Source organism: Uranotaenia lowii, chromosome 1, assembly GCF_029784155.1.
Source record: "Uranotaenia lowii strain MFRU-FL chromosome 1, ASM2978415v1, whole genome shotgun sequence".
Lineage (NCBI taxonomy): Eukaryota > Metazoa > Arthropoda > Insecta > Diptera > Culicidae > Uranotaenia > Uranotaenia lowii.
In genome coordinates this window covers 1,351,254-1,379,141 of record NC_073691.1, presented here as the reverse complement: position 1 = coordinate 1,379,141, position 27,888 = coordinate 1,351,254, and the positions used below count along the sequence as shown (strand labels likewise).

At 37.8% G+C, this 27,888-nt stretch overlaps 1 protein-coding gene across 1 annotated transcript in view; it reads right to left on the bottom strand.

Annotated features, from left to right (window-relative positions):
- The window catches only part of LOC129740321 (myc protein), a 231,306-nt gene that overhangs the window by 119,139 nt on the left and 84,279 nt on the right, over positions 1-27,888 (bottom strand). Inside the window, exon 2 of the mRNA XM_055731965.1 lies at positions 5,618-5,660. The gene's annotated coding sequence lies outside the window, so the exon portion shown is untranslated. The remainder of the gene's footprint in view (positions 1-5,617; positions 5,661-27,888) is intronic.

The following is a 27,888-nucleotide window of genomic DNA, read 5'->3' as shown; positions in this document are numbered from 1 at the left end:
TCAGCCGGTTTCGGTTTCGGTTTGTTGGAAAGTCATTGCTTTTCTTCTCTACTTATCTGAGTCGATCCGTTTCATCCTCACCACTTTGGTGGGTGTTTCCGGGTGCAATATATGACCCGATGCGGAAGATTATCTTGCTTCTTCGCCTAGTCCAACTAGCACTGGGTTCAGGTGCCTTAATTTCGCTCAAGTCAGGTAGGTATCCATCCCATCAAAACTTAAGTCAAACCTGACCGACAAATAGAGACAAGTGTAGATAGACCCCTACAATTCCAAAAGAATGGTCTTTGCAACCTGCTGAGTTTTTATGTTAGACAGAGGAAAAAAATCAACACAGAGAGAGGAAGTGAATTATTGAGCAATGAGTGCTGGAAACGCCCCATGGATCTCCAAAAGCAGTTCCTCTATCCGAAGGGGCAATCGAAAAGGTTTCATATTTATGATCACTTAATTTGAACCTGTTGGCATGGCGCTGGCGGTGCTGGTTCGATTTCTTTGTCGAACTTCTTGGACCGCGCGCGGTATCGTTCTAATGTTCACTCTGCGGAACAAAAAGTGCACATACGACGAAGTCGACCAATATTACTAAAAAGATGACGACGACGACGAAGAGGACTGGACGCCTATCTCGGCCTCCCGAAAAACCCGGTTAGATGGATAGATATTAGTTTTTATTGGCAATTTATTAATTCCCAAACCTAGGCGTTTACAGCTTGGTGGAGTTTGGCTTGGCTTAGACAGGGGAGTTTACGAATTAACTTTCTTCTAATGGCCATTCCGGGGCGAAGAACAGGTAATTAAGTGGAAATAAACAAGATCATTAAAAAACGTGAAGATGTGTATAAATTAGATGAATTTTCGGCTTACGATGGCAGCAGTTTCTAAGCGATATCAGAATATCCGTTGCAGTTACAACACCAACAACACCATCTACGGGTATAATTGCGGTAGTGGTTAAAAAAATAAATGCTTTCAAATAAAACTCAGTCAACTCAAACAAGTGCTTCAGTAAGCTCAAGATCAAATTTAAAGATTTAGAATAACGATCAAGATACGGAAAAAAAATTAAACTATCTTTCGAAAACTTGTACTGAGAAAACCTTATTGAGATTTGTTGTAAGATTTTAAATTCAAATACAAGAATCAGTCCTCAAACACAAACACTTGAATATTCATCAACGTTTAATTTAATGACTCTTATAAACATACCGGCCATGAAATAAACCAACAAGCAACAGCGTTCTTTAACCCTAATCCGCTCTTGAGTGTCAATATGACACTATTGGAAGTTCGGCGGCTTGTAACTTTATTCGGGTACATCCAAATAAAAAAAATTCTTCGGAGACCCTCAATGAATTCTTGAAATCTTTAATTTTGCATCATTACTTTTTTATGAACACACCATTTCTTGAGCTTCCAACAAAAAAAACTCTCTGATCAGATCTTGAGTGTCAATTTTAACTCTCCTCGCTTAAAACCGCTATATCTCTATTGTTTCCACAATACACAAACTTTTTACTAACTACATAGTTTTGAAAACCTCGCAATGTAACTCCAATATATTACTCAGACATTATTCATCTACAACATTTCAGATTTCCGTTATTCAAAGCCTAAGAAAAAAAACCGAAAAAGCATGCTTCGGAAAAAAGACTGTAGATCAGCTACGGAATGCTAAAAAAATTCACTTATTGTCCTACAAAGCTGAAGTTAGAAGCTATACGTTGCACATTAGGATAATTTTTTCTATTTTTTTTAAGATCATAACCAAAAAAAATATAAAAAGTGGTGCTAAACCGTACTTTTCAATCAGTGAACCGTCAAAATTCTTTAAGTCAAACCGACTGAATTTTGAAAAGAGGATTGGAAAGTTGACGTAATTATGCACAATTTCGCATCTTAAGATTTTCAAAATACGAAACACAAAATTTTCAAAAGTAGCTGTTTTTCGAACTTTTTGTCAATTTGCAATTTCTCAGATTTTCTTGCAATGAAATTCAACTTTGCACAGGATTTGGTGTATGTTCAAGATTTTCGCAATAAACTTATATTCATCATAAAGCAAATTTTAGACCGATTCTAGTGGTGTAATTACATAAGCGGAACTCGAAAACTCTCTACTCTTTGAAGGCTCATAGGCTCTTAATATTACCTCGGTCTATCAAAGCCTTCAACCCTTCCTGAATTATCTACTCTAAAACTCATCGAATTTTAAAAGAATTTATCAGCCTTTGAAGACTCAAATCAAGGGCACTCAAAGATTCATCAGCATTTTAAACTTTTTTTGTCTCATAACCTCATCAGCATTTAATGATTCATCTGTAAGACTCAAAAGCCAGAATAAACTTCCAACACCTCGAACATCGTTCAGACTCAAAAGCTTTTTGGTCTTTGATAATAGCAAGAGGTTCATTGCATTCTTAATTGATTTAAAAAAAATCATTGGATCACTAAATTTATCGGCCTTCAAAAACTCTCTGGTCCATGAAGATTAATTAGCCCGTTAAGATTGGAAGGCCAAAGAATCTTAAACAATTGGTTTTTAAAAACTCATTGATGCTCAAAGACTGATTAAATAAGGGAGTCAGAGCGTTCCTGAAATATTCTAGAAAAAACTGTGGATTTGAATTATCCTAATCGATTTTCAACAATTTATCGATCCTTTGACATTTATTGATGGGAATTCATCCGGATTACAGGTCTTAACGGCCTTGAAATACTCATCGGTCCTAAAGCTCTTGGAGAACCGGTACGACCCTATGCCCTATGCGTTGTTTAACATCAATATCATAGATCCTAAATAACTCATCGGGTCGTCCTTGTACATTTCGGAGTCCATGGTCTTGTTTTTCACAAAAACCGGGGTTTTTCAAACACTTTCTTACCAACTTATCGGTAAAAACGAGATATATCGAAACAAGTTGATGCGGTTTCAAGGAATCATCGAAACTCATCAGATTTCAAAATCATTATGACTTAACTAAATGTCTTACTGGTCCACAAAACCGGCCTTCGATCATCCGATGAACCTTAAAAAATTACCAAATCGTAACTTCCTGTCGTCTTTCCTCAAAAGAGCTTCGATCTTTGATGCCTCATCGACCCTTAGTGACTCATCTGTCTCCAAAGGATCACAGATCAGTGAATGCTCATCGGTTTTCAACAAATCGATGGATCCATGCCCTCAAAAACCCTTGACCACCAAAAATTGATCATCCCTTATTTGTAAAACTTTTATAAATTTATGATTTAAAAATAACACCTAAAGAATGAAATTTTCAGTTCAACGCTAAATAAAACTTTTTTTAAACTTCTTCGGTTTGTTAATTGAATAAAGTAAAAAAAAGATTTACGAAGCTAAAATAATAAATTGGTTCTCAGAAATTCATCGGACCTCAAAGAAAAAGAAATTCATTTAGAAATGACTCAATTGCAATTGCCACATCGGCCTTTAAATATTAAAAAAATAACTATCCCACTTATAACCTCATCGGTCCCAAAGGTTCACCAGCCTCATCGACCTGTAAGTGCTTATCGTCTTTTCGGAACCCTCAAAACTTTAGAATCTTCGAATTTTGATCGCCCATTAGAGATTCATCTACCTAACGAAGCAAAGGTCAAATTTTCTAGCTCTTTCACTGAATCTTGACGTGATGTAGTAATAATGGAGCAATACAGAGATGTAGCAATACAAAACAAAATGTGTCCAAGAGCAGAACCTTGGGGTACCGAGTAATTGAGTAATTAGAGGTCAGACAGGAATTGGAAATTCAATAAAAACTATTAAATCTGCATGTTAGAAAATCTTAATTATAATCAACGGTTGTTCTGGTTCAGACGCTATTTTAAACAGATGAGAAATCGAACCTCAAAAAATAAAAGAAACTCATTGATAGATGGCTCTCCTGCCTCATCGGCCTTTACAAAAACTTTTCCACCTTTAAGACTACATCGGTCTTGGAGGCTCATCTGCTGCATCGGCCTGTGACGGCTTAGAGATCTTTTGCAAAACGGCTGACCCAGGCCTTCAAAAAATGTTAAAACTTCAAATACTGATAGGCCATTAAAGATACACTTCATTAAAGATACACTTTACAATTCATCTTGACTTAATTTGACTTAATGAAGATTTAGCAATACAAAACAGATATTGTCCAACAGCAGATCCCTAAGGTACCAAGTAATGAAACGTGATAAAAATTAGATTTCAAGAAATTGTGAATTGTGAATCAGCCCTGTAAAGTTGAAGAACCTTAATTGAACTCAACGGTTTCCCTCGTTTAGACACTGTTTGAAACAGTTGAAAACGTTGATGCCAGAAAAAAAAAGATAAAAAGCCAATCCTCCTTGCCAAATTGGCAATCTGGTTAGATATTCTGCCCGATTAAAGGTGGATCCCCAATTATTCCCCCCACGAAACTTGACCGTTCCAGGAGGAGTTTAGGCAGTTGGCTTTGTACCCTCAAAGATCGGTTGGACTGATTCATCAACGGCCAAGAATGAACCGGTACAGGTGCCTTCGTAGATTTAGTTGGATGATTTCTCTAGTGTAGTGGAAACCAAAACTATAGCCAGTCGAGGTTGGTCGAAGGAAGAACAAGAGATGCAATCTGTCACGGGTTGTTGGTCTAGTTTTTCGGTTTAACTTTTTCTGCCTCCAATTCAATAACAGTGCCAGAACCACATTTGAAGTGGGCAATCATTGAATATCAGCTAAGTATGGGGCTCTAGAATTCCGGGGATCGAGCCGGTTCACTCACTCACAGCAAGGGGCTTGTTTTATTGTAGTTTAGGTTTCGTTTCCCGCGCAGGAAATGAGCGCAATAGTGCTCAATTTAATTTGAGTTATGACACGTTAGGAAATTGAAACGCGCGGCGCTGGCGCTCCGAAACTCGTATAGTAGGAGTAAATTAGGAGGACTTCGAAGAAGGAACAAGGAAGAAAGGAAGGATGGAAGCATGTTGGGAGGAGCCATCACCGACCCACCTTTCGACGGATAGGTAATTGGGCGCCCACCGGAATTATCACTGTTATGAATGGGCCCATTCGGACGCAACGTGGAGGCAATATTGATCCTAAACCGCGCCGTTGATGATCGTTTTTTTTTTCCTAGCTTGTTGACTGAGTCCGAGGTGAAAAATAAGGAAAATTAAAAATGCATTTGTTCATTCTGGTTAGTATTATATGTTTTTGGTTTTTTTTTCGTCGTTCCCAATTTTCGTTGGTGGTTCTATTTGGATGGACAGTTCCGGAACGACAGGTTAGATTCGCTGATTAAGAGCTAACCTCTCCAGTCTAGTCGGGTCTTCATCTAGCTCTCGCTCTAATGGGCTCCTAATAGGCGGAATTACAGATTATTTACACGAATTGAATGCTGGTTGATGTAAATTGGTCGAAATTAATGCTTCCGCCGATCGTAATCAACAACCATTCCGGTTAGCCGATATTCAAAGTCACTGAGGCTCGATACAAATTCAAAATTCTGAACAGTGTAAGGCTCAATTTAGGATCATCAGCCAGTCAAAGAATTGTTGCACATAATTCACTATTGTTTGGATTTTGTGTCTGGTACAAATCATAAATAGCATAATTGAAACATTTTCAAAAAAAAATTACCTTTCGAGTTGCTTGTGCTCTATGTATTCGATTAAAAATTCATCTGAAATGAAAAGAGAAAAAGAAACGTCATTAGACCACCGACAAATACCTCTGCTAGTGAGAAACGCTTAAAACATTACAATATTTGTATCAAAATATTACCATTTTAGTACTAATGTCATGATTCACTGTTTAATAAATTTATGCTTAAATTTTCTGATATGGGTACTGATATAGTTCTCTAAAAATATTTCTTCAAAATAGCGCATCTTAGACGAAATTACGGTGTATTCGTATATTTTTAGAAAAGATTTTATGGGAAAGTCGGATGAAGACGGACACTAGGGTAGCAGCCAAATGGGTCAAGTCGAATTTCCCAAACCGACCATAAACATTTTGTATATTAGCCCAAAAAACTGACCTGTGCCAAATTTCAGCTCAATCCGACTTGGTTTAGGGTTTCCTCAAAAATCGACTCTGATTCGACGTGATTCAAAAATCACGTAAGGGGGAAAGGAAATCCGGATAATCGAAATTTTAATTTTGACGGCAGATGACTTAGAAATGCATGAAACGTCGAGATCTGGTTTGTTACCAGAATTCGATTTTCTGGGACTGAGTCAATTTTCCGGTCCCAGAAAGTCGATTTTTGACAAAATTTTTTTTGACATTACACCAGATCTCGACGTATCATGCATTTCTATGTCATTTGGCATCAAAATTTAAATTTCGATTTTTCCGATTTTTTTTGAAATAGGGATAAAAACGACATTTTGAGTGCTTTAAGGCACCCCTAAATCAAATCCTATTGAACTGAAATTTGGCACAGGTCAGTTTTTTGGGCCAATTTACAAAATGTATATGGTGGGTTTTCAAAATTTGATCATGATTTTTTTCCATACATCCATTGCCAACCTAACGGACACCCTAAAATAAACTCGCGATAGAGTTTCAGATATTGCTTTTTTACCGCATATTGCTTTTTTATCTATGCAGATTGACAGTTTGAGCAGTTTTCTATCGTATTTCGTCATTGGTTTAGTAATTTTCCTTCATTAATACTTTTTTTAATTGCATTCTGAAACATGCTGGCAAATTATAATTTTTTCAAATGGTCGGGTATAACGGACACTGCGTCGAAAAGGTAGATATTATCGGAAAAATTGCTGAACAAGTACATATTTTTGTGTATTAAACATTTGAAAATGTTCTTAAACCAAAACGGAATCAACTAGCCCAAGTTCAGTGGCGAAACAGTGTGCTTTTCGAAATCCCGGATTTTATAAGGACTGCAATCAACAACATTCGCGAAAAATATCGGACCTTTTTGCTTCGGTTCATTGATTTGATTGATAAGAACCTAACAAAGTGAGCCTGTTTCCAAAGATTCTCGAATTAATTTCGAACAAAAAACAGCATCGGACAAGATCATTTAGACCCATTTGCCTAACAAAATTCTCAAATTACAGATCGAGAACCAAAAAGATGGAACGGCGTCACCGGATTACCATTTACCATTTAGGAAGAAGTGGCTAATTTTGTGCGTTCCCTGTACGTACACTATCCGAACGCTACCATCAGGAGGAAATTCCTTCGACGCACTATTCTCGTCTCGAGTTGCGTCAGCCATTCGACGACGAGAACAAGAATGCACTTTCACGGCTTGATTCTGTAAGAGAATTGCTTTTGGGGAGACGAAGAAATTGGGGAACCATTACGGAACGCTAAATTTAATCTAAACGCGTTTCGAATGAAAACAACGCTAAAAACCCTATTAGAAAAAAAAGACAATTCAATCAAGGAAACCTTTAGTTTCTGAAACGGACAGAGGAAGGGGATCTCGAGTTTTGTGATTTCGAAACAGTCTACTCTTGGATCCCATGTTGTTGCTTCATCTATCTGACTCTATTTCGAGATTCTTGGATGTTTAAGGGGGGGGGGTAGGGTCTAACGGGTATAAAAAAAACACCATTTTCACGATTTTTTTTTAGAGCTATCGTTTGAACAAATGTATTAAAATTTTTTGCATTATACGAAGCATTGTTAAAAGAACATTTAGTAATTTTTTCGTAAAAAAATATTGAAAAATGAGCCGGTGACGGAGCACTTTCGAGGATGCCTTTTAGAAAACAGGATTTGCGGTGGACACTGTATCTCAGCACAGAATCATCTGAAGTCAAAAAATCAGAGCAAAATATTTTTAATAGATGCTTTTCTGGACCCCAACGTTTTTATTTAACTTAAAAATTTTTTTATGAAATTTTTGTGGCTGTTTGAAGTAAAAACTACGATTTTTCACGAAAAAATCCGCCATTTTTCACCTGTAAAATCTCCCCAAAGTAAAAAAAAAACAAAAAAGAAAAACGTTGGGGTCTGGTATTTTATATGTAGAAAATATGTTCCAAATTTGAAAAGAATCGGATAAGTAGTTTTCAAATGACGATGTCCACGGACTTTGAAAATGTGCTTTCGAGAAAAACGCGTTTGAAGTTTCTGCTCTTGCTGTCTTGCAGTATTAGATAGGAGGAGATAAAGGCCTATAATTTCTACAGTTTTGCTTCAATTAACTTGAAAATTTGACACAACATTCTTGAAATGTTTTACAATAAGAAAATATAAAAATAAAAAAATCGATTTTTTGAAAGTGTTAGACCCTACCCCCCCCCCCCCCCTTAAAGGAAGGTATCTATCAATCGTGCTATCGCAGATGGCCACGATTAATGGAAGAGTCGAAGTCGATTGCTAGAAGCATGGTAACCCGATTACTTTGTATTATAGCTGCACTCTAAATTATTTTCAATCATCAACTGAAACCACCGCACTCAAAAAGGGAGGTCTAACTAAAAATAATCAAACATTTTTCATTTGAGTTCTATCTAAACTGTAAATGGAGATGTAAGAAAGGAAAAAAATTCAACCACTTTTGTTCTTCCAAGGAAAAATGTATGTATCTGTTTATTGGGCAAATTAATTATCCTTAATTGATTCAGCAGGAAGGTAGTAGAGAGTACCTGTATTGAAGTTTTCGCTATGGTTGTTGCCTCCTTCATTTCCAACCTTAGAATCGGTGAAGCATAGACGGTCAGCAGGTAAGAATTGTGCTTTGAAGGAAATGGATAAATGGCACAGGAAACAGGTTTCCTGGAGGCGCTAGAAGTCGGTGGCACATCTAAATAGGTTTTTTTTCTGTTAAATCCAATTCAAGTAATTGAAATTCAGAGTCCAATTAAGATCCACTGTCCAATCGTTTCGGGTCCTGAGACAGGAACAACCCACTCGAAAGGCACCCCTGCCTTATCTCTCAGGCCTCTTCGATACGTCAACTATCTTCCCGGAAGTCAGAAGATTATCAAACCATTTTTCAACCTTCTTGGGCGCAATATAACAATCAAAGTAGGCTGCACCTAGCACAACGAGTGAAAAATCCACCGTATGTCAGAATATATGAATTATTTGCTAGCGAACCAGCCTACTGTTCCGGTGCTATCATGAAAGGAGGAAAATCCCTAAGAGAAAAAAAATAGTCATCAGAGGCAATTTCTAGGGAAAGGTGCATTGAGCTGCTGCTGCTGATAATTGACTCCGTGACCCTCCGCAATCCAAACGTGGCGTCTTCCATTAAAAGCAATATACGAAAGCCGCCAGCCGGTCAACCTCGGAGGACCTGGAATGATGACCCGAAGAAGTCCTCCGCTCTAGGACCGGGTTTCTTTTCGCTCCTAATAAGTCAAGTGCCTATTTACGACCCACAACACAACAGACGGTAGGTTCCTTAATTTGGGAACTCAAGAGCAAAAAAAACCGATCCTCGCAACAGTTCCAAATTGAGATACCGAACCTGATAAGAAAGGACCTGCCGGCCGATGATCATTCGACGTTCGGTGGTCCCGTCCCATTGTCGGTTTATCTTTACGTGTTTATTAGGTGCCGAATTGTGGGTCGTAAATCAGGAGTTGATTTTTTCCGGTGTTTAAAGGACCCAAAAAACTAAACGAAAGGCAACGAAACTAGATCACATGTTCCGGGGATGATTTATTCCTAGCTTTTTGAGGGTAATGCATCAAATTTTATAGCTTTCGGGACAATTTCTTTACAAGTAAAAAAGGGCCGATTGCAGGTGATTCGAGATAGCGGAGAACCTTGAAGAAGGATGGTCGAAACGTTGATCAGGATACCGCGTGGTTGAATTTTCATCGCGCATCCATGTTGAAGTTATTTTCTCGGTAATGATGATAAATGATCAGATGACACCCCACGGTAGTCGATCAAACGAAGTAACAATTAATGAAACTCATCTTAATAAAGAAAGAAAAAAACTAAATCAAGCAAAAAACACCGGAAGGAAATTCTGTGGTAGTGAGCAGCCGCCGGCGCTGAATAATGATTTATTATTTCCCATTGGCTAAAATTCACGGGGTGTGGTAATTGGGAAAATTCCAGCGGAACTGACCACCGGAACCACGGATATTTTCTCTTTACCAAAGAACTATTATAAAGTGATTTTTCATAACGAATGCGCTCGATGGGAAATATAAAACCACTTGTTTAGGTTTTTTTTTATTATGCCGTTTCCATCATTTGATTGTTTTCAACTTCCGTGTAACCGAAAAAAACTACCGGATTTTATCTTGTTCTGTATCCAACATTCTATTCATTCTGTGATTGAAGTGTTTGAAAAAAGAAGAGGACATTTTGAACCGATCGCAGAGGTTAAGAACTCGAAAAACGAGGTCATAGTTTATTGAAGGCTTGGATAGTTTGATGATGTGTTCTTCATTTAAAAAAATGCACGTTTCGCTGTTTTTTATTTTCTGATTAAATCATCTGAAGTGAGATAATTTTTCTAATTTGTTTTCTAAATTTATCGTCAAGTCGCAATGATGTCTTCAAAAAAGTTGTCGCTCATTAAATTTTAAAAGCTTTGAATAGCTCTATCATTGGAAATAATTAGGTGTGATAAGATAATAAATTGAAAAAAACAGGAAGCGATCTTGCTTTAATGTGAATTGATCAGAAGAGCAATCAAGAGCAAAAACAAAAGCGTTTTATAAAAATGAAACATTGTAACAAACGGCATCAAGCTATTTTGACATTTGAGCCATGAAAAGCCCATTAACTCGTTTTTCGTTTTCAAACCACTGCACTGAGCTGTGGGGCAATGATTGAACAAATTTCCGAAAATCATTCAATAAAAAGAAAAGCAAATATCTGAGATAAATAAGCATTCAAAGGAGAAAGGATAGAGAGTTAGGGTAAATGTACCCGACCTTGGCACCTAAGGCATGGTTTACCCTTTTTTTCGACATTCCTACCTTCCTGTTGAGTGCACCATATAACATCCTTTGAAGAATTTACTCGCTAACTTGCTTAGAGTTCAACAAAAATATGTTTTCTCTATGGAACTTTCATTAATGTGAGTAAAATGCATGCAAAGTACTCACTGCGGTGCTCCAATTACTTGGCCGCCGTACCAATTGTTTGCCGTTTCGATGATCCGATTCTTGACCACCAGCAAAGTGCAATAGATCTTTACCAACAATGCTCAATTGACAGTTGACAGAATCACTGGCTATTCTGATTATAAGGCCACTGACAGAATGACGTCAGCTGAGCGTAAAGTTCTATGCGACGATGGAATACCGGGCGCCACTCATACTACAAAAAGGCTTTTGAAAACATTGATGAAATTTGGTTGAAAGGGAAGCACAAAATAAGCTTTCATTTCAAAAAGTCGGAAGTCCAGAAAATCCGCAATGCGATTGCGACACATAGGGTTATTTTCATTACCAAACAACTGTCTTCATATTGTGGAGTTTGGCTTCATAAAGTAAGAAATTGAAAATACCTTGAATGGTATTTACAAATTTTGCCCTTTTGAATTTGTTAGCTGAGATTATGAGCTTCTAGCAAGAGCCATCTCGAATGCCTGGGGTGTTGCGCAGTGGTTTGACACGCCAAATAGTATTAGAATGTAAACCTTGCTAAAACATTTTTTATAATTCGACTCACATCAAATATTTTAAGGAATAATTGGAAAGCAAACGATATTTTCCTGAACTTCCAACTTCTGTTTCCATGAAAAATTAGAACAAAATTCCAAAAAATTAAATCTGAGTAGGTATATGGTTCCCAAGCAATAGAAAACGATTCCAAAACTCAATTAATTATGTATTTTATATACTAAAGTCATAAATTGCCATCTATCTAACAATTTTTAGATAAGAAAAACATCTTAAGTCTTGTGAGATGCTTAATTTAACTTAGTTTTTTTTCATTATTTCGAACCACTGTGTTCTGTAGGAGACCACGTGGCTTTTGCTCGGCAGACTGCAATGCAAATGCTGTTCGCACGCATACCAATGTACCTTCGATTCATGGTTCCCAAATAGCGATTTTTGCATTTTCAATGCTTGGATATGACTTTTAGTTAGTCGAATCACTTATGTTCTCCAAGTTATTTCGAAGCTTAAGTTGATAGAAACGGTCTTATCCTACAACCCAATTAGTATGAAAAAATTTGTGCGTAGTTTTAAATGAAGTTTTAGGGAAAACATCAGCCCAAAAATACCTCTTTAATGAAGATGTATTTTTTCCAGCTTCCAACACTGGTGGTGAATTTCGATTGAAGTTGCATGCCAAGAAAAGGAACAAAATTAGTTTTAAATTTTTATTCAAAATCTAAACAAATATTCACTCTTTAGTCTTTCTAGTATTTTTTGGTTTTTTGTCGAGTTTAACTGTAAGCATGAGTATTTATTGCAAATTTTTCAAATGAATGTCCGCGTTTGAAAGCGCATGTGAATTTAACAGTTGCACTAGAAAGGTGAGTTCATCTGATTTTCATACGATGATTTCCAACATAATTTCCTCGGATGCAGATCGAAAAAATTAACTTCTTTATTAAAGTACAAACAATCAAAAAATTCGGTATGCACTGATTTCGAACAAATTATTCTCTTCGCAATGAAAATATATTCAAAATTTTTTAAGCTCGATTTGGACCTGAAAAACATGAAAAGACATGTTGGCATGCCAAGAAAAGGACCATGCCAAAATAGGGCTCACTTACCCTACACACAGACAAAATCAGACATATTTTTAAACGTTTGAACATTCCAGACAATATGTAAACTTTCACATTCACTTTCTCCAAATATATATTTTGAAATCATTTGATATATTTATCGACTTAGAACACATGAAACGGCATTTGAAAAAAAAAATTTATATATAAGTAGGTTTTCAATTTTTATATTTATCTAGGATTAAATACCATCAACAAGCGATTTCAGGAATATTATTTTATTAAGTAAAAAAAATACGCATGTTGTTTGAGAGAACAAAAATTTTAAAAAAAATTATTAAAATCATATTTTTTCAAGAGATTTCTCAAACCAGCTAAAGGCTGACACAAGAAAATTTAATAATTTTATTTAATCATTGGGATTTTAACAGTTATGGGGTCATTTCTCCCTAAAAGAAACCGAAAGTAAAAACCTCATTTCTGATAGTGAATTCTGGGTTCGTATCTTCAATTTGATTTCTGAATCTTAGATATGAAGCTTTTGAAACTCTGTTTTTATTGATTTTCCCTTAAATTTCATGGTTGTATTCTAGATTTAATTTTTTTATAATCTAAAATCGAACTCTATTTTTTTATTTTTGACGATCAATTCTGTTCTCTTATCGAGAGTAAAAAAAGATGCAAATAAAAAAAAGAAATATAAGCTGATCCCACATTCCCGAACTTTATTGCCTTGACAAAGACTTTCCGAAAGACATATCTTTTAGAAGTTAAAACAGGAATCATAACCTCTACTTCAACTGAACCAGAATGGAACTCTGAACTCATCTCGTTTGGCATCTGTTTCCGCTATATCTTTTTTTTTTATGTCAATCAACTTTAGCAGTACTTTCAACACGGACTGACTGCACCGGGGTGTTTTTTTTTGCAATCAAATACAAAAAAAGGCCAGCTAATCCACTGTTATATTGCCTGTGGTCATAAAGAAAGATGAAAACCCAAAACCAGAAGGTCGATTTCCGAACGGAAATCTGCCACAAAACGGGACAGGTGATTTTTGTGTGTATGTGGAGTATAAATCGAACCATCAAAACGCATAAATTATAGATGAAGGGTAAAGAATAAAATTTCACATGCTTTTTTCTTACAGTTGCATTATTTGATCGAAATCGAGACGAATTGATTGTGATATTTTTTTTTCCAAACGCACAAAAAAAACTGACACGAGACAAGATTGTGGCTATCATCATAACTGACAAGGTCGAAGAAGGCCATGTTAGAAAACTACGGGTTTGCAAAAAAAAAAACGTGTGTTACTGTGCAAAATCCATTAGAGGAAATAGCACTTTTGGCTTCCACATTCGCAGTCGGCTTTCATTGTCCGTTCTCTCATGTCTCTATAATTATCGATTATCGACGAACATTGTCCGACGACGACGATGTCAGTCAGAGGGTTATGTAGTTTTGTGCACAGCTACAATTATGACAAAACCATGGCGCGGTCCATCTGACAGTTCCGTTTCCCCCATTCGCATCATCAGTCAGTCAAATCGTGCCGTCCCGTCATAGTAAGCCACCACCGTGATGACCATCGAAAAATGCAGTTTTTGACGAGAAAAAAAACATGAGCAAAAACGCCTACTGAGGGGGACTGTCTCATACAACATAAGATTACATATGGACGATAAGTTTTTTTGTGTATTTTTTGCGTTGCATTTTTTTGTGCATTCGGGTTCAATGAAGATTGATTAACTTCAGGAAGTAATTACGAAAAACTCCTTTTTTTGCAATCGCAAGGGATTGCAACCGACAAAGGAAATATAAAAGAATGAGACACCAAACTAATGACCCAAAGCTTATTCACTAATAGCAGGTAATTGCGGTGTCGATATCAACCATCCAGTTATATATTACAAGAATAAATTGCAAAAATATCAAGCGATTCATTTTGATAATTTTATCTTTTTTAATTAGTTTCAAAACTTCGAAACTTTCTCGGGTAACGATTTTGGCACAAAATCTTCCTGGGACATTTGTCTAATGGAAAAACTTGAAGCAATTATACATCAACAAGTTTATTGGGGTGGGGAAACTTCATTAAGCGTGTAGGCCGATAGAAGCCACGCAATGTTACACAACCATTTCGCGCATTACGCGTGCGAACCCTTTTTTGTTCTATTTAATGCACTGCCGACAGATAGACAGACAGACAGACAGCATCATGCATTTGCAATTGGATTACATTACTTTCGCACAAATATACAAGAAAGGGTCACCCGGAGATAAATTTAGTCGTCTTCTGACTTCTTGCTGCTGCGGTCGGTTTGCCTGATCCCGAAAAATAAAACGACGGCGGCATCGTTGGTTTTTTATTGCTTGTTCAGTTGGGGCTCATCACAAGAATCAACGTTGGTATCACATACATAGAGTACTGGGACTTACGAAAAACCCTACAAGTGCAACCGGCCGGCATCCGCTCTCTGGTTCTCCGTTTGATTCCTTCTTTTGGTGCCGAGTGAGTTTAATTCTTTCTCGCTGCCTGGATGTGTCTACTATCTCCAACTCGCCCTGATCTGGGGACGCTTGAGGGGCTAGGGTTATCAGATTCAGATTCCTGATTCAGGCTTAAATTTTTACTCCAGAATTCAGATTTATCGCATCTCTTAGGGGCCGTTGAAATATCACGTAACGAAATTTTCGATCCCCCCCACCCCCTACGTAACACATTTTAATCGGATTTTCTTTAAAAAATTCACAAACTGTAACAAACTGCTATACCCCTTCCTCCCTAAACAGGTTACGTAATATTTGAATGGTCCCTTATGTGAATCCGTTTTCAGTATTGAGGAATAAAGGAAATGAGAAATCGATCATAATTCTTTCCTAGCGTTCTGGCTTTTTCTGGCAGTGGTTCTCAATCTGAGAAAAAACTTCAAAAAGAGGTTTAAACGCTTGTGCTCAAGAATCGGGCCACCAGTGAAACACCAGTGTATGTAAACCGGCCGGCAATAGACAGTTTCTACTTTTCCATTCCTATTGCAGTGCGTTTTTTGGTAATCGGCAGAGGCAGAAAGAATACGAAAATAAACTTTCGTTTGGTAACCGACTCAGATGGTGCACTGGGTAAGATATCGGACTGGCAAGCTGAGTGCAGTGAGTTTGATTCTCACTTTTTTTTTGATGAATTATCCAATCGGATGAAAATCCCATAAAATGTTTTTCTTGTTTTGCTTGAATCTAGTGGTCTTGTCATGCACCAACTTGCTTGGGAGCTCGAGTCTTTATGCCAGTAGTGCTTTTCCAATCGTATCATCTTTGATACAGTACACTTTCAGTGCATTTTTGGCACAGAGATTTGCTAAACAGGCATTGGATTTTTGCAACCTCTTCTATGGGTGTACATGACAATAAAATCGTAGAAAGCGTGAAAAACTACCTATATACTACCTATAAGACTGGTCGGGCCAAAAAGAGTATGAAACAGTTTTGAGTTTCATTTGGACCCAATAACAACTGTGTAAATTTTGATAGCTCTAGGTTTCGAAATCAGCGGGAGCAAAAATGCAAAGTTTGTATGGAAAACAGTAGGGAAAAAGTGACATTTTTGTTCAAAGAATCCAACAGCCTCACTGCTGCACTGAACTCAAATTTTTCAAACTACATCTTACTGCTGAAGATGCAAAGAACAACTTTGCCGAACACCGTGATCAATCAAAAGTTATAAAGTTTTTAAAATTGAATAGTTTTATTAAATTTTATTTACATCTTTTCAAATGGCACCCCTGCCTGTATTGAATCTTGGGTAGGAGCCAAATGTTCCCATTAGTTGCATCAATTGTGGTGGAAGATGTTATAACGGGTGTTTTGTGTAGCGAAAATAAGTAAAACGCTAATTTAATTAACAGAATCGTCAAAAACATCAACTATTTAATTAATTGTCTTGCTAACTGCTTTGAATCCCCGAATAGTCTAGAAATTATTTTTGAGCACACTGTTTCGGAAGGTCCAAAAAGAAACACTTGTGGTTCCAAAAACTGTTAAACAAAAAAAAAATATTTTGTCTTTAACCTTAATTACAACTTTCCCCGCTTAATGATGCATCAAATTACCAATGGAATAAAGAACTGGCATCATTATAACGGTGGATAACCTGGTTAACCTGTTAGTCTACTTTTAGGGCGTTTTTTATCATTATCTCAGAGTGACTAATAGTGATAAGATTCATAAAATTGCTTTGCTTAATGCGGTCGGTCAATAACAGTCTAGAAATCTTTCGTGAATAGTTTACCAAAATAAAAATTTATAGAAGACGACTTTATCACCCATTAACTTAAAAAATGTTCAAAGTCTACCTTTCAAATCCGAGATCCCAATTCGGTGAAAATTTATCCGAATGGTCACCGTCCCACAGAACACACAATATTAAAACAAATACGCTTTGGGATGTACGAAAATTCCCCATCAATGCGGTTTCATGATCATGCTATGGTATGGTGGTGGGTTCACAATTACCTACCGAATGCATCGCTTGCTGTTGAGTTGCTCCTAGTGCACTTTGCCCGCCAAATTTACACAGTTGAACGCATCAATAATTCCCGACCTACGCTACATAAGCAGGCGTTGAGGCGCGCACAGACTGCAAACTTTTAAGCGCAAAGAGAACCAACCAGAGACTTCTTCACCGCTTCGCTTCGCTCCGCGCACCACAGCCTGCTTTGGTGTTGTGTGCATTGCCCTGCTTTTTTGCATTTTTCCCGACGACCGACGTCGACGTCGACCAACTGCTGAAATGCAACCCCTGCTTCTTTATCTATGGCTTGTAGTTCTTGGTGCTGCGGCACCCGGTTGTTTATTTTTCGCCAGCCACACGAACGAACCAACAGAAACCCGCAAAATGTGTGTTGTGTTCCGTAATGTGCAACTGCGAAAATCCCTTCATCCACTTTCGTCTAACCGTCTTAACTCTGCAACGGGAGATAATAATACCACTATGCGAAAAGTCACTCGTCTCAAAGACAAACCCTATCATATCCAATACAACGCCAACGTTGAGCGGGAAGAAATAGTCAAAACAAAAACATTAAACGATGCAAAAATTACTAACGGAAAGATTTGATGCAGACGGATTTTTTGCAAGAAGAATAAAATCGGTGTCGTACATGATGACTACTTCTAACAAAATAATGATCATCATCATCATCCTCATGCAGGATCACCAACAACGGGGATTGTCTCCATTTGAGGCATGGTTTTCTCACTTTCACTGGTTGTGCAGGCAGTGATTATCGTTTTTACCATTATGGTCTTTTTCTATTGCTCTTGTTTTTTGTTGGTAAACTATTGATAGCGGTTCAAAATTGTGAGTAATTTTAAAGGTTAAGCTTCAGGAAACAGAAAACGTTGTCAAAAATGCCTTGATTTGAAAAAAAGGTGGTTCTTAGTAAACATTATGACTGGCGCACGTGGTGCCCAAAAATGAAAGTCGATGAAGCGAACCTTCTTCATTGGACGCTATTTCGGAAACCTCTTGACAGAACGTCACAATTTGCACATGTTCACATTGCATTACTATATAGCTTCGCTGCAAATTTCATCAATTCCCATACATGCATTCCAAAGTTATTCACAGAACAAAGTGTATCTTTTTTCGAATACACTCATTAGATTTGAGCATTAGCACTATAACACTTAATTTTTCTAAGATCGACAAGTACCCACGAGGTTATTTTGTTAATAAAATGCCTCAAAACTAATAAAAGTGAGGGCGATGATAGAATTTTTTTTCGGATTTAGTTAAAGACGTATTTAACGAAAGTCTTTCCAATGGACCATTCTCCGATTCCCGGAAAATCGCCAGAGTTGTCCCTGTTTGTAAACAAGGTTCAAAAATTACAAAAATTACATCAGTTACTGTCCAATCTAAGTCCTACCAGTTTTAAGAAAACTCTTCTAAAAAATTCTGGTATCACAGATCACTCAATTTTTCCTTAAACATAAATAAACAAAATCTACTCTATGAGCATCAGTGTGGGTTCCATTTAGGCTCAAGTACCACTACTGCGACCTCCGGTTTATTTGCTGAAGTATATCGGGCACTTGAGAACCAAAAAGCAAGCTGGTCTTCTTTTCCTAGTTCTGAAAAAGAAACTCTACGTTCGATTACACCATCCTTTAAAAAAACAGAATCTCTACGAAATAAGCGGAAAGGCACATGATCTCATGAAAAGCTTCTTGTCGAGTAGAAACCAGTATGTGAAGCTGAACGGTTTAAAGAGTGACCTTTATCCTTTGAAAGTTGGAGTACCTCAAGGAAGTAAATTAGGCCCCCTGTTATTCCTCATCTATGTGTACGATCTGCCGAACTTGAAACTCCACGGAAAGCCACGAAACGACTTCAAAAATGCCTATTTCAAACTCGCTGCTATTGCTAAGTCACGGAACAATAACGCGTTCAAGGAACAATGATTGGAAATGAGACGGGCGAATATTCGGATGAAAGCCCGACTCAACCTATTGAACTAAGGTTTAAGGCTTATCTTTGGGGTTATCGCCTGGAGCCACCAATTTAGCTGCCAGTTGACAAAAGCATTTCTTCGAATCAAAAAGTAGAATTCGTTAAAAGCGATTTATCACTGATAGATGTCACCTTCTACCGCCCTCATCTTCGCCAGTGAGTATGCCTTCTCAACAAATAGCTGAGGCAAAAGACAAAAGTTAACCACTGGAAAATTGAAAAAAATTATCAGCAAGCGAGGAATTGCTTTCAAGAACTGAGCTGACAGATTTTAGTTTTGAAAAAGGTATTTACTTTACCTGCATCAGTTGACATATTCCACGAAGGAAGACTCAATTTCTTTTTACTACCAGTCATCGATATTGTGCCTATTTACCATATTGTAGAGGGTAAAACACCAGTAAAGTGCATTTTATCTCTCGACAGTTGTCCCAGAAATAAAAAGTAAAGCACTCATTGTGTTGCATGTGATTTGCAGTCGAAACGTCCGGTGTGTGGGGTGCACCTGTACGCACATCTTGTGCCATAGCATAACTTTTGGCGCCACTCGTTTCTTTCTAGCGATCAATAACAATTGCACATTCCAGCGATAAAAGTATGGCTTCTCGCGAATTACCGTCCAGTGAATTCCTGTCGCGGTAGGACGCTTAGACCGCAAAGATTTACACACTGTAACTAGGAAAGTTACTTAACTAACTAGGTTGTTCGTAGTGTATATATTCATAGCCATACAGATGGATGACCTACTCACTCGAGCAACCCAACCAGACTATCGATCCATTGATGGCCTTAGGAATTGCAAAAAAAAACTAGACGATGGAACGAACCTCGGAAACGTCATGTAATATTATGGTACATGCGCTTCGACGGTTATGAAATGAGACACATTTGGCCCAGTGCTAGCAGACGCCATCCATATGGCTCAAGTAGAGCGCGCTTTCTTTTTTTCGCTTTCAATTCTCTCTAATCCCATAAAAATTATGCTCCGGTGCGGAAAATTACGCAACTTTGACTCACCGAACGATGTGTGTCCTTCCTGGAATTTTTGGAAAATTACATTGTGTCAGGTGTGTCTCCTCCAACGCCTTTTTAAGATTTTGAAAGACTAGTAGATCAGTTCATTTGAATTTTAAAATAATATCAGAGTGAGGGCTTTCCACGTTTGGAAATTTCAGGTAATGCCCTTCAAAAATATGAATCAATCTAGTAGCCTCCACTTCCATGACCTACTGGGTGCGAATGCGGGTGTCATTCTTTACGCATGGCTTCCTTTGAGCAAAATAAAACTTGTTCGTCCTGTTGTAAGGCTGCTCACTTGTTCTTTCGCATACTTATTTATCGAGTTTCACCCAAATTGATTTCACAAGCCAGTCTCCTACGATTTGTGATTGTGTTTTATACTTGTTTTTTTCTGTTCTCTTTAAAAGGTTTACATCAACCAATCAAAGAGAAGTTAAAAAAGCGATTAATTTTTCCAGCACCTTGTCAGCTGAAACTTTTCTTACCGAGATTCAGTTGCACCTGCTTGCTGCCTGCTGCTGGACTATCTGATGGCATCAGATTTATCCATGTGCCTCTGCTCGTCTTATGACGGTGTTTTCCTTTTTTCATATTTTTTTCATCTTTCATTTGAGGTGAGGATGGCCTTCAGAAATTTAAATGAATATAATGGGTACAGTACAGGTGGAAAAGCTGTCAATTTATGACATTTTGAATGGTTGTTTTGTGGCCGCTGGGTGTCCCAGTATGTCATTTTTTTCACTAAGGATTCAACAGGTAAAGATTCTGTTTAGGAGTTATCTGCCTTTTCACATCTTTCTCATTTTCTTGTGATTCCGGGGGATAAAAGTCCACCGATAGTTCGCCCGTGGTCGATGCAAATCAGTCATTTTTGTTAATATTTTTATTAATAAACAGCTGTTCTCCTACACTTAAAATTAGAATAAAATGTACAGTTTCTACCATGACTCGTTTGAAGTGTAAATGGATTTAAAGTTGAGAATATCTCATCTTGACATAATTTAGTTTTTCTCTTCTGATCGGGTATGGCCAACATTCAATCTCATGGCCATCGGCTCAAAAAATTGAAGTTTCGTCAACTACGCTACGGTCGCAGTCTTAACATATTTGACCAATTTCTTGAACTAATACATTATGGTTACAAAGATACTCCTAATGGAATAAAATTAAGATTTACCTACTCATAGAGGTGTTAGGAACTTCATTATTTTCAATGTACCTACATGAAAACACCCACAGATAAAATTGTGTATCTGATAATTAGAGGTCTTTTACTCTTTCTTAAGCCCGGCACAATCCAGGGGTCTCTCTTCGTTATTTGTCAGAAATGTCAATGCAGTACATAGTTTTATTTTATTTACATAGTATTCCAGCAGCACATAGTACAGTTCATAAATTTTGTATGCGTGAAAGAGAACGGTCGTATAATGCCAGCAAATCACTCAACAGAGCGCTCAAATAGAACCTGGTAGCCAAAACCCGAGCAAGAACCCTATACGACCAAGTCTTGACAGAGTACGACGGCTGCAGATGCTCAGCTACACTCTACGGTGGCCGCTGATCCGAGATGGTGCTGATCACCAACCTGATCTCTCTACAAACAGGTACAAACATCGAGTCCAATCGTGAATTAAATACGTGGGGGTGATGGCCACGACTGCACTCTCATGAATCATGTCGAACTCCTCGGCAATCCGTAGTAACAAGAGGAGGATACTGTCGAGCGTGACCACGTCAATACTGCGGTACGGGGCCTGGGAAAAAGTGTTACCTGCAAGAGACTCAGTAGCGTACATCGACTGATGAACCTGCGGGTTCATGATGCCGGGCGTGCCTCTTAAGTCGGTGTAGGATATCGTTATCGTCGGGAAGCATCCGAGTCGTAGCGTTCAAAGTTCCGAACGTGTGCTGTGACAGGCGCGAGTCCAGGACAAGCTGCTCTCGGTTCGGCACACGACGGGCAGAAAAAGCCACGAGGCCAAAAATCCTAGGGTTGCCAGCCAAAAAGAGAAAAGAAGACCGGACAACAACGGTCGAACTAGACTGACTCCATCGACGGGGGGCTGTCGAGTAGAGTTCGTCCGATATCCCGATTTGAAGCTACAAAGGTAAGGCAACATCTTCTGCGTAGCGGATGCCGTAGGGACGCCGCGTGTGTACATAAGATGCTCAACTTTCGGGATGTTTCTGAGAAGCGCGTTTCCCAATGATCGAAGCTGCGGGGATAAGACTCGACCTTTTCCGTATTGGAGGGTTTTGGGAAGGGCTTATCCTACGGTCGGGGAATTTCCACAGGTAGAGTGGCTGTCGACGCCGGGTGAGCCATTTGAGTCGGAGTAGGAAGCGTTAAGTCCCACCCGTGTGCTGTGACAGGCGCGAGTCTAGGATAAGCTACTCTCGATCGGCACACGACGGGCATAAATGGGTGAACCTCGAACCCTGGGAATAAGAGGTCGGGGCTTCGAATCTTCAGGAGGAGAGGTTTGCGTGGTCAACTCTGAGTCTTCACAATAAGGGGTCGGATCTTGAGTCGCATGAGGAGATATCAGGCCTTTAATCAACAAGAGGAGGGGTATAATTGATTACCTAGAGTCACTCCGAGGAAAGGTCAGATCTCGAGTCCCTAAAGGAGAGAGCAGAGGAGAGGTATCTCGAGTCGATGCGAGGAGGGGTCGTATCTTGTGTCGTAAGAGGAGAGATCAGGCCTCGAGTTGCGAAGAGGAAAGGTTTATGTGGGAATCTCGAGTCATTGCGAGCGATGAGATGTCGGTTCTCAATTCGTTAGAGGAGAGTTCAGACTTCAAGTCGTAATGATGAGAGGTATTGTTGAAAGTTATCTCGTCTATGAGTATTGCCTTGGAGCGCACTAGCGCGAATAGACCTCCCACTATTGAAGGATAGTGTGTCAAACAGTTCGAAATGGGAACTAGGATTGCAGCCGCAGGTGAAGTTTAGGGAGTAGGAGGTATATACGGAGTATATCACGAGTCTTCTCATTGTACCCATGGAGCCAGAGTTGCAAACTGGGGGGACGCGGTTGATTGGGAAACAATTCGTAAATTGGAATTTACCACCTGTGGTTACCAACTTAAAATAAAAAAAATCCCTTCCTGGAGATGATGTTATGTCCCGAAACGCGGATGACACTGCGGTCATGGTCTAGGATCACTATATCCGAGCCCTAACAAACAAATTACAGAAAGGCCTGGATGGTCTAAATGACTACTACTCCAGCTGGAAAATTGTTATCGTGTTTCCACACTCGAGAGCCGATTGTCAGGTATGGTTCGATGGCTCCCTCATCGAGTGGTCCGAAGAGATTGTCTATCTCTGACTCACCCTAGACAGGTATCTAATTTTTAGAACTCATGTTGATGAAACATTCAATAAGAGCAACATTCTAATCAAGACATTGTACCCACTGATCTGTAGAAAATCAAAAATGTGCCTTGAAAATCAGCTGGCTTTAAGGGAAGTTTGAAATACGATACTATGTTTTTAAATTTAACTTTCCCTTCATCCTGCCCTTTTCAACCAGTAAAATCACAACATATGTTACAAAATATTTCTCATAAATCTTGCATTGACTTCTGAAACTTATAAAAATTGAAACTGTACCAACGAATCAAAATAACTTTGCCCTGATGATTTTCCATTATGGTATTGTAAAGAGTTATTAGTTTACCCTGCGTTCAAAAAATCAACAACACTGCTCGAGCTTATCCCTTAATCATATTTTAAAATAATATATGCTTTCGCTCTCTCTCTCATAAGCATTAAATCATACACTCTCTTAAAAAGTAATCAAAATCAGTAAATCATAACCCAGCAATTGTGAGAGGACCCAAGCCATTGTGAATTGTGGCGAAAGTTTGCCATATCGAGAGAAGAACGACAAAACAACAACTGACGTACGACGTGCAGAGGAACATCCTGCTGATTTTTTTTTTCCAAAACTTAATGGACTCTGGCTGGAGAAAGACAATCATAATTGCTTCCTAATACCCGCAAATAAACCACACGCGCTCTGCCCGGAATCAGAACGTCGATAAATCACCGAATCATCTATCATCCGTCCCGCTTTCGCCGTAACCGTTCCGAGGTAGACATGGTTTTCGGATCGAACAAACGGAACCGAACGAGATATTGTCCCCTAGAGGGCCATAGATTTGTCCCCGGGCCTTCTTTTCTGTGGAACCGCATACAAAAATATTCCAAACTACGCTGGCCTCTGCCGGTTCTGACACGCCGAAACGATCCCGATGTGTTCCAAGGATGACATGGATGGGGAATCGACCGTCATTCGATGCATTCGATGGTCGCTTGGCTTGGCCTGGCTCGGTTTTGTTTTGCAAGAACATTATGTCAGGATCGTTGTGATTGGATAACTGTCTTCTGTCGTCGATGTATATATGTATAAGTCCGTCTATTTGTTGTTGGTCGAAGTCGAAAGTGAGAGCGACAGTTAGCAAATTACCCTGACGTTGCGTTGGTTCTGATTCGTTTTTCTAATAATAGTCGGAAAGTTCGATGATGATGGTTTTTTGGCTTTGTTTTCATCCATCGGCAGATCACAACATATTGTTTTTGGAACTTTTATCAGACCGGAGATTGGAAGCTGGGTGGAAAACGAGGGGCAAGATCCAGATCAAAACCTGTGCGTGTGTGCACCTTATGCCGCACATATGGAGGTGCAATTTGCCGAACGTCATGTTTTTAATTGTAACCGCTTTGTGACAAAAAGATTACAGTACGGCATCCCATTTTGGCATTGATAGTAGTAGGCTGTTGCCTTATTGGGGAAAGTAAATAGATGGGTTTAATAATATCATCCCAGGAGGCTTACAATAAGTGATGGTTTTTTTTCAACTTGGTGTCATTTTCAGCTTCAGAAGCGGCACATGGCCTACTGTTCATGACCATTGAGTTCGATGGACGCAATGTTTATCGAGAGCAATGATTAATGATGTTACACATAATTAAGAGACATTTGTAACTCGAAGATTTCAAGCTCCTTCCCCTGTGCCCCTGTAACAACTTGTGATCAGAATTTTTAATATTTTTGTCGTTTAATTTGTCATTTTAATATTTATGATTTGTTTTTGTCATTTTTGTTGTATTTTTCATTTAGCCATTTTATTTTTGTCAGTTTGTCATTTTTGCATTTTCGACGCATTTGTAATTTTTTGTCATTTTTGTAATTTTTATAATTTTGATAATTTTTGTCATTTTTGTAATGTTTGTCATTTTTGTCATTTTTGTATTTATTGTCATTTCTGTAATTTTTTGTAATGTTTGTCATTTTTGTTAAGTTAGTCTTTTTTTATATGTTTGTCATTTTGGTCATTTTTGTAATTTTTTTCATTATTGTCATTTTTGACCTTTTTTTTCATTTTTGACATTTTTGACCATTTTTTTCATTTTTGTAATTTTTGTAATTGTTGTCATTTTTGTCTTTTTTGTTATTTTTTGTCATATTTGTCATTTTTGTCATTTTTGTTATATTGGTTACTTTAGTCATTTTTGTCATTTTTGTTATGTTTGTCACTTTTTAGTTTTTTTCATTTTTGACATTTTTGACGCTTTTTTTTTAATAAAAAAAAAACAAACACATAAAGGATTTCAATGAAACTTGATGTTTCCTCGAAGAAATTCCTTTTTTCTCAACTCTAAGCGTACATCTTTCGAGGATATGATGGTTAGCATTTTACAAATGCTGAAACCAACAACCTATGGAAAGTGTACTATGTATGCCGTGACCGGGATTCGATCTCATGCCCGCTGGCTTAGAAGACTTGAAGGCTATCCTCTACGCCTCGGGCTGCGGCCATTTTGTATTTTTTTTACATTTTATGGTCAATTTTGTCATTTTTATTATTTTTGTCATTTTTGTCGTTTTTGTCATTTTTGTCATTTTTGTCATTTTTGTCGTTTTTGTCATTTTTGTCATTTTTGTCATTTTTGTCTTTTTTGTCATTTTTGTCAATTTTGTCATTTTTGAAATTTCGTATTTTTGTCATTTTCGTTATTTTTGTCATTTTATTACCTTTTTTTATTTTTGTCCTTTTTTTGTCATTATTGTTTTTTTGTGTCATTTTTGTATTTTTTTCATGTGATTTTTGTTATTTTTGTACTTTTTGTCATTTTTGTGTCCGTTTTGAGACATTTTTGTGATTTTTGTGTCCTTTTTTTATTTTTGTCATTTATGTCATTTTTATCGTTTTTGTTTGTGTCCTTCGTATCATTTTTAAGTTTTTATCATTTTTTTTAAATTTTCGATTATTTGTTTATTTATGGTGTTCGGAGCGTGATACTTGATTATTTTGAAAGCTGAAGAAACAACTTCAGTTTCTATATTTTAAGAGTCTTATTAGTTGGAATCCTAAGCCATTGACAAATGGTTCAATAAACCATTGTCGAAATGATAAAAAAAAATCATTTAAGATTTATTTTATGTATGTGGAAATAGCAGTACACTTCAAATCTTAAGCATGCTTTATGCCAATCTCATACTAGGATGGTAATGAAGGTGATATGCTGCAATCTTCTCGACATAAATTAAATGCGACTACAATGTATGCTTGGAACATCAATGACATTCACTTTTGATGTTGACATTAGCTTTCGTTCCGTTCGTGTACCTAGACTGATCTTTTAGCCAATAGGCGTCTTCAAGAGTAAGTTAGGTATGTAGGAATCATTCTACAGATAGGCCAGACGACACATGGATCAACACAGAGAACGATCCATCAAACAGAACATTCGCAATTGACGTTGATTCATGAACAAATTTCTGCCCAAGAATAATTTGTTTTTATAAAATTATCTCAACTCGATTGAAAGATAGCCTTCATTAAAAAAAAAGGTTTCAACAAAAAGATAATATTTTTAAAATGTTTTGGTTGAAACATCCTAATACTATAATGTTAGAGCGTGTAATGCTTCTTTTGCCATCCGAAAATAGCGGTGCAAATAGTTTGCGCTGCGAAGTCTTTTTTGGAAAGCGAAACTACAGACTTTAGCTCTAAATAAGGTTCAAATCATTCCTTGCAGCAACCAGACAGACTAAAAAAATTTCCTCTAAGATCTTTTTATCAGTGTGGTTTTATTTTTAAGGTTTTAAAATTAGTTTTAAAGATTCATTTAAAAGTTCCTTAGACGATACCTCTCCCTAAAGTGCACAGCATTTCAGCATTTGGACCCAACAACCGCAAAGAATGGTTATTTGCAAACCTGAAAGAAAGAAAATTGAATAAAACCAATTAGCTTAAGAATACCCAAACTTCGGACTTCTGCTGTAATAGATAATGCCATCAAAGCAGGCGACATACACGGAAAAAGAACTCGGACGCCACTTTCCCACGGATGTTTGGGATTTAGGATCTCTATTTTGTATCGCCTTCAACGAAAAACTTGTTCGAAATCTTCCTTTTTAAAGTAAAAAAGAAGCGAAAGTAGAGTACTTTCTTCGTTTTGCGGCTATCAACCAAATGCGGCTTATGAAACGAGAAAATATCCGAAAATATTACCGACAATGAAGCAATTTTGATCTACCCTGCCGCAGGCAATTTCAAGCAAGGGTGACAAGTGGAACCAATCGTGGTGCCAGTCAGGCAGCCAGCAAGCAAGCCAGGGATCATCATCGATGGTCGGATAACCTTAAACGGAGGATGGAAAAGATGCGGTAGAAATCAAACGCAAAAAACGAGCTAATTCCACCTTCACCGTCGA